The 7,044-nt window shown below is 39.1% G+C and overlaps 1 protein-coding gene across 4 annotated transcripts in view; it reads right to left on the bottom strand.

The window, feature by feature from the left end:
- Nucleotides 1-3,658: 3,658 nt before the first annotated feature.
- Nucleotides 3,659-7,044, bottom strand: part of LOC122046808 (haloacid dehalogenase-like hydrolase domain-containing protein 3) — a 33,305-nt gene continuing 29,919 nt past the window's right edge. For 3 of the 4 annotated variants that reach the window (XM_042607702.1, XM_042607699.1, XM_042607701.1), the window contains 2 exons: nucleotides 4,256-4,331; nucleotides 3,659-4,172 (listed from right to left, as the gene is read on the bottom strand). The gene's annotated coding sequence lies outside the window, so the exon portion shown is untranslated. The remainder of the gene's footprint in view (nucleotides 4,173-4,255; nucleotides 4,332-7,044) is intronic. The other variant, XM_042607700.1, reaches the window with a different exon arrangement.

Genomic DNA, 7,044 nt, shown 5'->3' with positions numbered 1-7,044 from the left:
ATCATACTAGTTATTTTTGGAAATAATACCAAATACAAGAGGCATACGATTCTAGTATTTCGAATTTGTTTTCGATGTTGTGTTCTTTTATTTTTTATTTTCCTTGTGATTTGATTGTTATTTTCGGTTGACCTAAAGTTATTTAAGGAAATTAAATATTAACTTTCCTTAAAAGGCTTTGTCTAGTCGGTGGTGGTTGTTCCCATATCCAAGAAGGTCATGTGCCTCGCCATGTCAGTACTGGAAGCCAATTTTGAAAATTAATATTTAATGAAATTAATAACCTAGGTGATTTGGATCGAACGTGTTAAGTTCCGCAGGAGATCCGAGTCTAAACCTAAAAGAACAAATAGATTAAACTTTGGATCAAACGTGTTAAGTTCCGCAGGCGATCTAAGTTTAATTTAAAAGAACACATGGTAGCTAAGAAAAGGTTCAGACCTTTGTACAAAATTTTTGTACAGTGGAACCATTAGGTTTTTCGAGTAGCAACCAACAGGGAGAAACTCCTCTGGCTGCCTCTTAGACCCTCTATCCGAAACATGAGTCGGGTCCTTGGAAACAACAGACATTTTGTATGGTCGCGAAGCAGTGATCTGTTTTTTGAAAGTCGCTCGTCTCTTAGCTTCCTTGAACAGTTCGTACTCCCCTGTCGTAATGGTTATGTTGATTCGCCCGGTGTCCTCCATCTTCACGATTTAGAACAAGTGAAGAAAGTTCCCACAGACGGCGCCAAATTGATCATGTCCAAAATCTGAGTCAGATGAAGGTCGGATGAGCTGTTGCTAGCATTAAAGGGGGGGAGGGAGGCAGGGGGGGCTAAGATACCCTTCTCGTATGCACGTACAAGGATGGACTCCCACGTGGTGCTGACGAACGACGATGATTGAGTCGGCGGTACCTGAGCTCTGCACACGCTTAGACAAGCACACGGGCGTTAGAGGCCAGAAACCATGAAAAAAGTCCCCGGAGCAGGTCCTCCAACACTTAAGTCAAGTACTTTTTCCCTAGAAGAACAGTATACGAAGAAGAAAGAAAGTGGAAGACAAGTGCGAATGTACGAGAGAGCGTACCTGCGCAAAGGAGAGAATATCCCTTTTTATATGACAGTGCGTATCTCTGGAGGCTGACCGATATCAAAGAATGTCGAGTGTCAGACCCTGTTGAGTGATGGAAGACATGTGTCATCCTCTTGTAGGCTGAAGGAAGCTTCCATTTGTAGATGATCGCAGCCCGTTGGAATATTCTCTAGCATGCAGCAGTTATTCTTTGATAGACGGTTACGATTCCCTGACTCTGTTGTCATGTAGCGCCTTCTGTCACGACTGGGTATAAATAGGACAGCTCAGGATGATCAATCAAGTATACCATCTGGCCTAAACTGTGGGGGGGCCGGGAGCTGTGGAGAGATCGTCCAAGAGTCGACCGGGAGTTGACTGCCCAGGAGTTAGCTTACTGAGAGAACTAGGCCTAGATACAACCAGACTGTGAGGGTCCAACCAATCAGATCCGGGTCAGGTATCACCCCGACTGCCTGCCAAGTCTTAGACCAAGGTGTCTCAGATCTGGAGTCTTGGTCTATGAGAACCCGATTGGGAATTATGTTGCTGACGTCGTCACCCGGTCTTACTTTCTCTTTCCATATCTGTTGATTGTCACGTTTCTTTAACTTTTAATTGTCCCGTCCTCTTTATTTTTTACTACCCGACTTCATCGGATCCTATTATTATACATCAGATCATTCTGTATACATGAATATGATCAAGTGCAAATTGTTCTTGATTCAAGATTGTTTTTTCGGTTATAATCAGGACGGATCTTAAATAGGACTGTTCAATTGTATTTCTTTAACGGTACAATTAAAGCTCATTCTATCCTCACCCAAAGTTCAGCTCATTTTTAATTTCTATATTGTTTATTTTACAACCTCGGTGAATTTTGTTTTAGATTTTCTTTGAACTTGAAATTGAATTTAGTGTTGACTTAATTTGGTTAAAATGTACCTAGAAATAGAATTCTTGGAGAGTGACATCACATGTGCTACGGCCTATCTGCACACGTACAGACGGATAACCTAAATCTGCAAGAGGCAGCGATATGTGGACGTGATTCAAGGCCTAAAGCGTGGATGACGCGGTTGCGGTAGGTAGTATGATAGTGATGCCGCAAACAACCGTGCTGCTATCAGACATGTAAATCATGGACCACGTTTTGGCACCATTTGCTCCAGGTAACGGTGTAGCGGTTAGATCGTGGTTAATCAGACATCCAACAGTTGAATCTGAGCTGTATAACATTGTAGAGATTTTTTTTTATGGAATGACAACTCTAGGAATGATATAATCTTTTGGATGAGTCTTCGTTGTTAACGTCTCTTGATTTTTCTTGATGACTAATGAAAATTTTTTGTGAATTTGGACCGGTCATTTTCAGTATTTATCGATTCGAAGAACTAAATACCTAGATTAAAAATAATAATAAAAAATAATAATAATTCATATTTCATTGTCCCTATTGATTGCTTTTAGGGTTATAAATAAATCGAGCCGAGTCGAGCCGAGCCGAGTTTTGAGGTGTTCAAGTTTGTTTGATAAGGTAACCAAGCCGAGTCGAGTCGAACTTAAAATGAACCAAACTTTTGAAATGAGTGTTCAAGCTTGACTTGGTTTATTTTTTATGAGCTTGAGCTTGTTTGAAACTTAGCTTGAGCTTGGTTCATTTAGATGTTATTAAGCTCTCAATTCAAGTTTGACTTGAGCTTGGTTCGAACTTGGTTTATTTAGATGTTATCAAGCTCTTAATTCAAACTTGTTTGATTGTTTGAAACTTTTAATTGTTTGATTGATTATTGAACTTGATAATTTAAATTTATTCATTTATTTTATTTTATTTTATTATTTATTTAGCATATTGAAAAGAGTTATTAATGAATATAGTTCGTGAAAATTATTCATGAATATTATTCATTAACATCATGCTTGGTTCATTTATAGTCGTAATTGCTTTGCTCATCATGCATACGCTAATGCAATGATTCAATTTTTTTAAAAAAAAATCTAGATATTTCGTTCTTCAAATCAATTAATCCTAAACATAATCAATCTAATCTCATAAAAATTAATCCTAAACATAATCAATCTAATCCCATAAAAATTTTCTACCGACCATTAAAGTAAATTTAAAAAACATAGATAAGTACTAGTGGATGGTTTGGTATCACGAGTTGTACAAACACCAAAGACGTATGTTATACTTTGAGAAAGATTCAAACCCTCATTACATGAGATCATCCGTGTGATCATCCATGTTATCTCTTGCCAAAGAGGACCACAGAGTGAGACCTGATTCTCAAGTACTTCTTTCTTAATAAGCCTCAGCCCCTCAGCCCCCCATCTTAAAGCTGCATTGCTGCACCTTTTTGCTGAACACAAATAGAACTAGCAAAGGCTACGATTGTAGTTTCATTTTGTCAACAAAACACATGCGAACACACACCAAAGAAACAGAGGGGTTTGTTTTAAACAGCATCTTATAACGACTATGGCCTTCCTTCTATCTCAGATATTTGACATAAATATGGCTACTCTATGATAGGAATCCGCATCCTATCTCCCCATCTCGCAGGGACATAGAGAAAAGGATAAAAGAAGGGATGAGATGATCACGAGAGAATCAGCCTCCAATAATTGAATCATCTTTCAAAAGTATAGTCCTACAATAATATCAAATCAATAATAAATTATTAATAAGTCAAATAACCTATTCTAATATTTTCATGTCCTCGAATTAATAATAAATCTAATAATTTTTTCTAAAGGATAATATTTTAAAAGAGTTATTTGAATTTGTCTATTTGGAATCGTATCATTCCACAGATGTGTCTCTTCATCAGCTTGACACTGCTGGCATCACAAATAGATTTGGATCTTCAAGCTGTCACCTCATTTTACAAGATCTTTTGTGTGGTTTTCTTGACTCAATTTTTCTCATGTTCCTTTCTATATTTTCCTCATTTTTTTTCTCGTCACAGGAGCTTTCTTTTGTTTCTCTTGTATGAATTACAGGAACTTGGTGGATCCTGTTACTCACAAAACTCACGGGTGCAGCACTCCATCCTTACGTCACACCTTTCCATAATCCATAGTTGATTCATATGTTCATCTGAACTGCACCTGCAAATACGAGATCGATATCAAGACTAATATGTTTTATGTGAGATAAGTAGAAACTTTTAAGTCATGAAACAAAAAATTACGTTTCAAAGATAGTTTTGCTCAACAATTGATAAAAGAAATAACCTCAGAGCTGTTCCAATTCTGAATTTTGAAAATCTGCCAAAATACAAGGAAAATCAGTCACACGAGTGACAGTGAATAAATATCACCGTGAGATTGTATCCTTGAAGAATATGCAACTTTAGAATGTGAGTTCCAAGAACAAGATACATCCAGCCCATAGAGTTCGACAAGAAAGAAAAAGACTGCATTGCAAACTTAATTACTCAACAGCATCTGTTCACAGAACATTGACGTAAATGGCAACCCATTGCTATCTATTTTAAACAAACTAATCTGCAAACAAGTAAATAAGAAATTGAATAAAACTAAGAAGAGCTAAATTCAAAACTTCTGAAGTAAATTTTGATGTCAAATGAAATAAACCAGCATCGATTCTGATGCCTGAGTGATGTAATGATCATTCTTTGTTGACATGGATGCTTACTTTCAATCTGACTTGGTGTACCCAAGGTGGCAAAAGACGAATACGCTTGGCCCAAGCACCCCTGCCAACCCGTCCTAGGGCTAACACGGAGGAGGTAAATCATGGGCGGCTACTAACCTTTGGAATAGTGACTAGCACATAAGAGAGGCATTTACCTCGCTTTGCCGAGATTCGAACCCCAGACCTCATGGTAACAACACCTTATGCCCACTAGACCATCCCGAGGGGACTGACTTGGTGTACTCAAGAAGCATATGTGGAGATCTATAGATCTTTACTAAGGTCCAATAAAGGACCTCCTCCACTTATAATTCGTCATCTGCTCGAGCAGCGTATGTGTTCCCGCATATTGCTATCAGTCTGCACCCAAAGATGTGAATTGCTTTTGTGATATAATAATATCTTGTCGGACTTTATGTTCATGTTTGTTTATTTTCCAATCTTTTTCTTCATATTGAACAGTTGGTTCATTCACAACACTCAGCTTGTTGTCTAAAATAATTGCTTGAATGTGGTCTTTGTCGGCAATCAAAGGGCCATGGACTCGAGTCGGATCGATCCAAATTGAGCTTAAAGCTAAGTCTAAAAGAGGAGAACTAATCTAGAGCGATATAGACAATTCATCTAAGATCCGCAGGAATCTGGATCATCCATCACGATCTGGTTCATCCAAGTCAAAGGGAGATCTGATCCGATTCAAAGAGAGAGTAGATCATCACTCTTGATCTAGATCTGATCCAAGGGCTCAGATCTAGATTGACTCCCACCATTAGATCAGATCTAGAATACCTCAGCCGTTGATGGAGATCTGATCCGATTCAAATGGGAAGCTACAACAACTGAAAAGATCACCAACAGAAGGGAGCACGTGACAACAGAGAAGAGGAGAGAGCTCTATCGCCACCGGAGCTTCGCCTTCATCCGCCGAGGTCAAGGGATTTTCCTTGTCCATCCTCATCTCCACCTTCATCAGAAGCTCCAACTGTTATCATCTCCATTGCCCACAATTCTATCCATCTCTGCCAACCTGTCCACACTGCAAGCCACCTCCACCGGATCCACCGGAGGTTAAGGGGATTCCCTTCCTTCTTTATTGGAGTTGACGAGTTCTTTCTTACCTCATCTGCAATCCCACCTCATCCATCTCAATCCTGATCAGCAATAACGGAGAAAATGGGTGTGCCAAAACAGGAGATCATCTTTCACCTTCATCGCCAATCACGAGAGCTCCACCCACCATCGGGATTAAGGGGATTTCCTTTCCTAACCACTTCATTCAAGCTTCAGCGATCCGTCTTCCATTCCATCTCGCGATGCCATCATCCGAGGGCCTACTTCATCCATCTCCATTGGTGATCCACAGCGTAAGCCCCATTGAAAGTAAGGGGAATTCCCTTCTTCAGGCCATGTTCGCTCAATTCCAACGATGTTAACGAATTTTCCTTCCTCAGCGGTTCATTGTCCATCTTCATCCAAGATCTAACTTCCTTCATGCTAACCAACTCCATTCTCTTCTTCCAGCCATCTTCATCCTCCAGCCGCAACCCACATCAGATTTGGACAGCACCATTGAGTTGTAAGCATAATTCTGATCCAGAGATTCTTCATTTGTTCAAGTGTAGGTCCTAATTGATGCAGGAGCAATTTATTTCCTCCGATACGATAATGTTCCCCTTCGAGCAGTGACGAAAAGAAAATGAGGTTGCCTGACTCAGTTGTGCTCTATTCAAAGTTCGGACGAGACAGAATTGTATTTCTAGTGGCCGACACAGCCATCCCATGGCCCTTGGCATGTGTTATGCTATATCTTTTGATGAACTCTAGATTTGGTCTTTTAACTTTGTCTTTTATTTATTTTAAATTTTTAGGATTATTTTTCTTTTCTAAAAATTAATTTAGATTTTATCTCCTTTTTTTAGGATGAGTTTTCTTTTACTTTTTCTTTTGTCTGCGACTTTTTCTTATTTCTTAGGTTATTTAAACAAGGGTTATGGCTCCTGTAAAAACATATTGTTGATGCAGCGGGGCCGGCAAGAGGGGAGGGGTGAATTGCCTGTAAAAAGAAAATACCCTCCTCGTTCTTTCAACTCTAAAACAACAACAATAATAAAATAAAATAACAGAAAAGAAGAGACAAGAAATTTAACTTGGTTACAACTTAGGTGGTTGTTAATCCAAGACAGTTGAAAAGCTCCACGAGAAATGTCTCCTTCACTGCAGGCGGAGAAGCCTTTTGCACACTAAGAAAGCTCTAAGAGTTGCTAGGAATTGAATACTGAGTTGAATAAATAATTCCAAGCTCTAGGGGCCTTTATATAGCTC

This window comes from Zingiber officinale, chromosome 2B, assembly GCF_018446385.1.
Source record: "Zingiber officinale cultivar Zhangliang chromosome 2B, Zo_v1.1, whole genome shotgun sequence".
In the NCBI taxonomy this organism is placed as follows: domain Eukaryota; kingdom Viridiplantae; phylum Streptophyta; class Magnoliopsida; order Zingiberales; family Zingiberaceae; genus Zingiber; species Zingiber officinale.
Note: the sequence above shows the minus strand (reverse complement) of the source record. Positions and strands in the feature narration are given on the sequence as shown.